At 35.7% G+C, this 9,833-nt stretch overlaps 1 non-coding gene across 1 annotated transcript; it reads left to right on the top strand.

Annotated features, from left to right (window-relative positions):
- Positions 1–5,423: 5,423 nt before the first annotated feature.
- Positions 5,424–5,495, top strand: TRNAP-CGG (transfer RNA proline (anticodon CGG)). The gene has a single exon. It is a non-coding gene; the product is annotated as a tRNA-Pro (tRNA).
- The last annotated feature ends 4,338 nt before the right edge of the window (positions 5,496–9,833 follow it).

Genomic DNA, 9,833 nt, shown 5'->3' with positions numbered 1-9,833 from the left:
TTAGTGCGTGGGTCAGATTCTCAAGGTTACAATTGGAACTTTTTGAATCTTCCCTCCTTACTGATCTCCACGACTCCCCAAAACCCCCCCTGAAAGTTATAGTGTCGTAATAATCCTCACAAGTCAAGTACCCGCTGGTAGTAAAAAAGAATCACATTAGAGTTACATTAAAATGACCACATTTCGTTCTAGAAAGGCCTGATGAAATGTGTGCAGTTACACTGCAGTAGCTGGTTTGAATTGTTAAAGGCACTTTCAAGAACGACCTAGTTGAATATAAGTCATTCAGTCGTAACTTTGGGTTCACAATGTTACGGTAACTGAATTACGTATTTTAAATTGATAAGTCTCTTTAATAAAAGAAAATTCATGAGTTATCTTTTCTAAGCTAAAGGACAAGACACATGGCTCTCTTTGCACTTGCAGGCTCTCCCTATAGGTAGAGAATATCATCTGTTGATGGTGAAAATAGAGGCTCTATAGCTGCACCCAAATTTTCTGTTAACTTTAATAACTTCCTTGATTAAATTGATTGCAAATCTCTTTTATTTATGACATTTTTACTAGTTTAGTTTCTATAATGAGTTTCAGCTATTTAAATGCTGTAATTTTACACGTAATCCTTTAAAATTTAAAATTTTCCCAGTTTACTGTTACAGTTTCAAGGCTCAAATTTAAGGAAAGGGTTTTAAAATATATAAAAGGTGAGAAAAAATTGATGGAAATTATTTTAGAAATATATTTTGCTTTTTAAAATAATTCCAAAAAATAACTCTTTAATTCTAAAACATTTCCAATATCTGTGCCTTAATTGATCCGAACTACCCCTTAAATCAACCTTCCAACTGCTTTGATAAAAGCATTTTTTATTTAATAGCTGTCAATTTGCTCTGCCTCACAGGGCATATATTTCCTAAAATTTATGATTGAAAATAAAAGCCGGAGGTTAGAAAATAAATAGGTTTTATTTTTAAATATATTTTGAACAGACATAATTATATTTTTCAATGTAATATTAAATATTGAATATTCAACTTAAATATTTTACTTAACCAATTACTATCATTATTTCAAAATGTTATGTCAAATTTAGTTTTAATTTCCCATTAACTGGTTCTAGTTAGCATTGAAATATGCTAATTTTGGTAAATCTTTCACGTACGTACAGTACACAGACATTGTAAATGAAATAGCCACAAAGGCAATTAATATGAATATATGTTATATTAAAAAACTAAAAAATTTCTAACGCGCTTAGTGTAAGTAAGCACATTTAGCAACAGTACTTGAATGGTGGGTCTCCAGTCCAGTTCTGGCTGTACTACCTTACGATGGTATGGCTGGCACACTACTGATCCTCAAATAACAATAATTTCAGTCTACTCACTCTTTAAGCTTTTGAATAATTAAGACTCCTTTACATAGAGGATTAAGTTTGAATGCCCAAAACGTTTATTGTTGTGAAAAATTATTTAAATATTTACCATACTTCATTACTGTAATTAAAATTCCCAAAATTATTTACACAATGCTAGATCGATACACGTAAATCAAAATTCAATGATTAATTTTTTTAACTTAAATATTTTCTGGATAAAAAAATTATGGAAGAGATAAAATAAAATTAACTTCAAACTTAATTTCACTTTCCACGCAATTATTTCTGGTACTACTAAATACGTTATTATTAACCTAGAATATATGTACCGGCTAATTTTCCCTACGAAGCAAAGGCTTAACGGTTAAATGTTAATTACTATTCAACTGCAAATAAATTAATTTAAAATTATCATTATTGTAATTAAACAAGTTGGCAAGCCAAAATATACCTCTCCTCGGAAGAATGATCCCTAGTGGTATTAATTTCTCGACACGACCCCCAAAGATATCTCCGCTATTCAGAGTTATTTACGAAAAACGCATTCTCGGTTCAAACCCTGCCCGGTATAAAATTTTAATTGAGACGAATCAATCGAGTTCAATTTATTCAGAATATTATAAATTAAGTAGTTACAACAGCGAGTTAGATTCACTAAAACAATGCACAATTGAATTTAACCCTTTTTACAGTACATGTTTATCAGTTGAATATAATTCTAAGCAAATTTTAATGAAAGAAATATCTACAAATAGTAATTGTATTTTTTTCGCTTACGAAATATTTGCCGCATCTTTAACGCTCATTTTATTTCAACACTCGTAGACTTCCAGTTGACGTTGTGACACATACCGCATGAAAAAGACGAATGCCGTCCAATTTCCAATATCATATAATGACTCGCACACCCAGGAAATCATTGGCTGCGTTAGAAATCGTAGATATTCAAATATCCACACCAAATATATTTACAAGAAGCAAAAACCTTACCATCAACAAAGCACAGAGAGCCACTTGACTAACCGCCAGCTCTTAAAGCAATAAACGTTAAATTATCGTCTTTGAATTAACACAACTATATATAGGTCGTTAATAATACCCGTAAATAAATAACAAAAAACTAACACAGGGTCTACCCTTTAACCCTCTTATCTCGGCTGACTGCGCTTAAACAAGATTTAACCTATAAATTTCATTTGTAAAACAAGTTGGCAAGCCAAAATATACCTCTCCTCGGAAGTATGGTCCCTAGTGGTATTAATTTCTCGATACGACCCCCAAAGATATCTCCGCAATTCAGAGTTATTTACGAAAAACGTATTCTCGGTCCAAATCCTGCCCGGTATAAAATTTTAATTTTAATTTAAATAATTGAGACGAAACAATCGAGTTTAATTTATTCAGAATATTATAAATTAAGTAGTTACCACAGCGAGTTAGATTCACTAAAACAATGCACAATTGAATTTAACCCTTTTTACAGTACATGTTTATCAGTTGAATATAATACTAAGCAAATTTTAATGAAAGAAACATCTACAGATGGTATTTGTATTTTTCTCGCTTACGAAATACTTGCCGCATCTTTAACGCTCATTTTATTTCAACTTCCAATTGACGTTGTGACACATACCGCATGAAAAAGACCAATGCCGTCCAATTTCCAATATCATATAATGACTCGCACACCCAAGAAATCATTGACTGCGTTAGAAATCGTAGATATCCAAATATCCACACCAAATATATTTACAAGAAGCAAAAACCTTACCATCAACAAAGCACAGAGAGCCACTTGACTAACCGCCAGCTCTTAAAGCAATTAACGTTAAATTATCTCCTTTGAATTAACACAAATATATATAGGTCGTTAATAATACCCGTAAATAAATAACAAAAAAAACTAACAAAGTGGACCACCCACAGGGTCTACCCTTTAACCCTCTAATCTCGGCTGACTGCGCTAAAACAAGATTTGGCCTAATCGGGTTTTTTTTTAAAGGTTTTCATAAATTCATTAATAAAAAAAGACTTTATTACCTATTATGCTTACGATGCCTGTCTTAATTTCAGTGAATTTAAGCAGCTAACGGTGGTTCTGTGGTAGAGCGCTCGACTGCCAAGCCGAATGGTCTGGGTTCGAAACCTCGGTGGCGCATTTGTTTTTAATCAATAGAGAAACGCTAAATTAGAATTTCTTCGATGCAATAATTTCAATTTCAATTCTATTTCAATTAAACCAAAATTTCGTACTCTATTAAATACGCTTCCGATAAAGCTGAAGGTCTAATTTTCAATAAGGCGTAACAAGTGTCGGTGGTTCTGTGGTAGAACGTCCGCCTGTCAATCAGGAGGTCTCGGGTTCAAATCCCGCCCGATGCGATCGCAAATTGATACTAAGACGAATACCGTGTACAACTGGTGGAAACCCTGCCATTGGACGTTGAGAGGTAGCATTACACTCAGCACTCGGTCCGTCCCAAATTCATTAAGAAGAAGTTGGAGAGAAAACGCCCATTCAAACACAACAGACTCAACATGCACAACCATCAGAACACAAACACAACAAACTCAACACTCACAACCTACGCATAAACATTACAAAAACGTAATACACCAAACCGTCACGACGGTGAGCGTAAAAACAACATCCAAACCAAACCGCAATTGCATCCGTTAACGCTCACCGTCACACGGTGGTTTTGCCAACCCTTTGAGAAACTGCGTACGCAGTGATTACACTTTGCACCGAAAATGCGATCGCGTTCGCAGGCCTGACAGACCCACAGACCCACAGACAGACACGCTGGTTGTATAACCCCTCCTAGGGGACATAGTCCCCTCGGAGAGGTAAAAACCAGATTAGGCCTTCATAAATTCATTAATAAAAAAAGACTTTATTACCTATTATGCTTACGATGTGTGTCTTAATTTCAGTGAACCTAGGCAGCTATCGGTGGTTCTGTGGTAGAGCGCTCGACTGCCAAGCCGAATGGTCTGGGTTCGAAGCCTGGGTGGCGCATTTGTTTTTAATCAATAGAGAAACGCTAAATTATAATTTCTTCGATGCAATAATTTCAATTTCAATTCTATTTCAATTAAACCAAAATTTCGTACTCTATTAAATACGCTTCCGATAAAGCTGAAGGTCTAATTTTCAATAACGCGTAATAAGTGTCGGTGGTTCTGTGGTAGAACGTCTGCCTGTCAAACAGGCGGTCTCGGGTTCGAAACCCGCCCGATGCGATCGCGAATTGATACTAAGACGAATACCGTGAACCCGTACATACACACCACAAACTCAACACCCACAAACGTCATAACAATAACACAACATTACCACCCTACACATAAACATTACAATAGCGAAATATCCAAACTACTGAATTAAACCTGTCGTGACGGCGAGCGTTGACGAAAAAAAAACCACCAAACCAACCCCGACTGCAAATTCATCCGTCAACGCTCACCGTCCCACGGTGGTTTTGCAAACACGGTTTTTCGACTTTGTTCCCTAATTACTAGCAACTGCGAACGCAGAGATCTCGAGAAACTGCGTACGCAGTGATTACACTTTGCACCGAAAATGCGAACGCGTTCGCAGGCCTGACAGACCCACAGACCCACAGACAGACACGGTCGTTGTATAACCCCTCCTAGGGGACTTTAATTTGTAATGCTTTTAATAACACTGTGCTTCTCGATGTACGAAGGTTTCAATTTTCAATTTGTTTTAAATATTAACACTGTGCAATAATGCATGTAATAAATACAATTTTAAATAAAATTAAAAAAAAGATTAAAAAAAACAAAAAAAACCCGCTTCGGGTTCGAGAGGTCCCGGGTTCGAATCCTGGACGGACCCTTAATTTTCCCAAATATGGTTTTAAACCCAATAATTCTTTCCATTTCGGAATATCGTCGGTCCGTTGGTCTAGGGGTATGATCGGTGGCGAATGGTACCGTGTTCAAATCCCGGACGGACCCTTAAAATTCCGAAAAAGGTTTTTAAACCTTATCATTCTTTACATTTCTGGCTATCGTCGGTCCGTTGGTCTAGGGGTATGATTCTCGCTTCGGGTGCGAGAGGTCCCGGGTTCAAATCCCGGACGGACCCTTAATTTTCCGAAATAGGTTTTTAAACCTTATCATTCTTAACATTGCAAGTTATCGTAGGTGCGTTGGTCTAGGGGTATGATTCTCGCTTCGGGTGCGAGAGGTCCCGGGTTCAACTGCCGGACGGACCCTTAATTTTAGGAAATAAGTTTTTAAACCTTATCATTCTTTTCGTCCGTTGGTCTAGGGGTATGAATCTCGCTTCGGGTGTGTCAGGTCCCGGGTTCAAATCCCGGACGGACCCTTAAATTTCTGAAAAGGTTTTTAAACCTTATAATTCCTTACATATAAGATTATCATCGGTCCGTTGGTCTATATTTATGATTCTCGCTTTGGGTGCGAGAGATCCTAGGTTCAAATCGCGAACGGACCCTTAATTTTCCGAAATAGGTTTGTAAACCTTATCATTCTTTCCATTTCAGATTATCGTCGGTCTGTGGTTTAGGGGTTTGATTCTCGCTTCGGGTGCGAGAGGTCCTGGGTTCAAATTCCAAATGGACACTGGATATCCCTTTATGAAATTATAAACCTTACCTGGTTTTTGATTCCAGTTTATAGTCAGTCCTTCAAACCTGGGGTATTATTGTCGCTTATGGTGCGAGATTTCCGGTATTCAATTCCCGGATGGACCCTTGCTTTTCGGATATAGTGTTTTAATCTTTACCATATTTTTGATAACACTTTTATTCCGATTAGAATTTTTTTCTGAATTAACCACCGCTCTAATCTCCCCCGTGGTAATATTAAATCTTTGAAAGCACTCGCTTGGATTCGGTGTCCATTTGAAATATAGTTTGAGAAATATTTTTGTACAAACCAGTAGCGTAGCCAGGATTTGGTTTCGGGAAGGGCACACAATGAAAAAAGTAAAAAAAAAAAAATTGTACATACAACCATACGTTTTGGGGGGGAGCACGTGTTTTTCGCCGAAAGCGTCCCTCTATTTTAAACACATTAAGCCTTGCCGCGCGTATTGGGAATAATATGGATTGATATAGGTAGTTAGTTTAGATTATAAAACTATCTGATCTATTAAAAATACAAGTAAATGTTGCCAAAGCTTTGTTCAATAATATACCATCAATTAAGTCGTTGGATTCAGAGAAATAAAACCATCAATACTTTTCGTTTTAACTTCACAAATTTGATTGCAATTAAATGAATCAAGGTAAAGGGCATTCATTGCCACACACTCATTTGCTGATCGTTGTGACTTCTGATCTTTTGGAAGATATTTAAGTTTTCCTTTTTTTTACATTTCGGGGCGAATAACAAAGTCTGAGTCTTGGCTAGAAGTATTAATTATGTCATTTTTAAGTAGACTACCTTCTAATAAATCTCTCGTTACAGATCTTTTAGTGCCAGGCCCGTAAGTAGAAGCGGTGAGAGAATCAGGAGCCACTTTAAATTCGTAATGATGTCGAGCAAAGCCCTTTGGACCACTTTTTGTTTTTTCATTGTTGTTATAAGTCGCTCGATGACTTAGGCCTAAGGTGGTGCCCTGGGTATTAGCCTAGCTGATTATTATTATTATTTTTTTATTGAATACCCTATATACTCTGTTACAGGGTATCCGAATTTTTTTTACATAATTTGTTCCTTCGCCTCGTAGCAAAAGGAGTCTTGTTCGATCCCAGTTTGAGGCATAATTGAAAACTTGGAACTTAGTAGGGTTTGCTAGTTCTCTCTCTGACCTTTGCAAATTTGGGGTACGGGATTTTGAATTTCAATGTTATTTCCGAAATCAGAACCTGAACTCCAATTTATGGGATTTTTAGGCTCATTTTGAGATTTTGGAGCCCATTGAATCTGAAAGATATTCCAGAAATTAGAAACTGATTTTGAGATTTGAGAGAACGATTTCTATGTAGCTTTCTGTTTGTTACGCTGATTTCGATATTTTCGAACTGATTTTCGCCCTGATTTTAGGATTTTCATGTTGATTTTAAGATTTTGGAACTAATTTTTGCCCTGATTTTAGGATTTTCATGTTGGTTTTAAGATTTTGGAACTAATTTTCGCCCTGATTTTAGGATTTTCATGTTGGTTTTAAAATTTTGGAACTGATTTTTGCCCATATCTTAGGTGCTTCATGTTGATTTCAAGATTTTTAAAATCATGTTACTCTAGAGTGTATGAAATTTTTACGAATGCCTGGTTAGAGGATTTTTCCCTGAGTTCTTCGGTTTCCCTTGTTCAAAAATCTTCTATTGGTATACCTTCCTACGCAAAGGCCTTTCTATTAAGTAACATGGACCTTAATGTTTTGATGTTGCTGCTGCGTCAAGGGTGACGTATCGATGACGTTTTACTACGAAAATCCCTGGACATAAGAGTAAATTCGACGAGGCACCCTGTATTTAAGCATAAACTGAACTGAACTTCTACGTATTATGTGACGAATGAGCTACATAAAAACAAGTTCAGCCAGCGTAGCCTATTATATAAAAAGGCATATTTTACCTGGTAGATGACTTTGGCCTATGGTTGTGCCGTTGGTATTGGTTTAGCTGATTGTTTAAAAAAATGTATTTTAAATCATGAAGCGAATAAAAAACCAATTGCAAAGAAGAACGTAAATGTCGTAAAACTTTATTTGAATTAAATTCATTAAACACACGTGACATATGAATTCATATATTTACTAACAATTCGTAAATTTTTCTAAACAAGAAAAAATGCGAGCGATGATAGCTTCTAAAACAAGCACTGCGAAAGTGACACTCCAGAGAGAGCCAATCAACCGTAGAGATCCTTGAAGGTGCTTGAATTTAAAGGCTGATGTCGTTTGCGATGGCGACTGGATGCGACATTCCAGATACTTACGAAGTAGTTTCTTGGTTTCCCATTCGATGAAGTTCTGCTCATTTAAACGAAGAATGCTAAGGAAATTAAATAAAGGGAATAAAACAAAATTTATTTATATTTAAATCTTAGTTTAATCAAAAAAATTTCTTAAATATAAGTAGAAGGAAAGTGATGGCGAGACGCCACCCCCGGGGACGGGGTCAGGTTCGGGATCGGGGTCCGGGATTTAAGGGGTGAAATGAGGGTAAAATCATCGAAAAGTCAATGTATTTAGGGTATTTCTCGCGACGATTTGTTTTCCCGTATATCAACATATTGTGTCCAGGCCAACTTGTTCATTTATCTACGCTTATCTCGAAAGATACTTGAACGTATATCTTATCAAGTTTTATCGTACGGAATAAGTTGAAATGATGTAAAAATTGATAACCTAGGCGACGCGTGCGCAGATTACCCCGGGGGACGCGGTTAATTTGAATTTAAGAGTGTTTTGACGTCATGGAATATTCGTTGTTAAAGTAGAATGGAAATATTTTTAAACTTCATTTTAATATCATTGTAGTACTTAAATATGCTTGACACTTGAACCAATCTCACGAGTATTTCTTAAAACGAATATCTCGATCGCGTTTTATCGTACGAAATAAGTGGAAATTATGTAAAAAGTGATAACCTAGGAGATAGCACGCGTGCGCGGATTACCTGGGAGGCGCGGATTGCCCGGGCGCGCGGTTAATTTGAATTTAAAACATGGATTCCCTCTCCGAAATAATTCATGTACCCAAAATTGGACCGCAAGTTTTATTTTTCTTTTAGGGGAATCTCTATGGGAGTTTAACATTACACTAAAGCTAATAGGTCCAGTTTGGGGTACTTTTGGTCCGAAATGGGGTACATAGGGCCGAAAATGGTGACTTTGGTCGTTTTAAGGGTACTTTTGGTCTATTTTGGTCCATTTTTGGGTACATCAGAAAAGCAGTTGGAAAAACGAAGAGCCTTATTTTTTTTCCACCCATCTCCAAACTCCAAAAATTTATTGCTTTAATTTATTAATCCCTTCCGTAGGTATAAAATAAGATAAAAACTACTTACCTATATTTTATTTACGGTAAATTAAAAATACTTAATTAGTGTACTAAGTTACGTTTAAAAGAACCTTTTGTAACAATTCCAATATGTAAATATAGGTATAAGGATTGAAAAAATACTTAAAGTGGTTTTACTGATAAACTCTAAAGGAATTTAACTTTAAAGGGTGTCTTAGATTATTGTTTTTAATTTTATTCAAGTTGAAAACGTATTAAGAGTCCTTCAAAGTACTATAAAAGGATTTTATTTACGAACTTAATTCATATTTTCTTCAAACTTTCAATTCGCTTTTATTACTATTTAAATACGGTAAAATATAATTCTTATACACAAATTTAGTCAGAAAGATACTATAAAACACTAAAATTAAAATTAAATTAAATTTGTGTGGATAAGATTTGTAAATATCATTTTGAAACTAATAACTTTCACGCTTTATTTA

The sequence above is a fragment of the Leiobunum rupestre genome, chromosome 5 (genome assembly GCF_980474605.1).
Source record: "Leiobunum rupestre chromosome 5, qqLeiRupe1.1.hap1, whole genome shotgun sequence".
NCBI classification, from domain to species: Eukaryota; Metazoa; Arthropoda; class Arachnida; order Opiliones; family Sclerosomatidae; genus Leiobunum; species Leiobunum rupestre.
The sequence above is the reverse complement of the archived record's forward strand: the minus strand, read 5'-3'. Positions and strand labels throughout refer to the sequence as shown.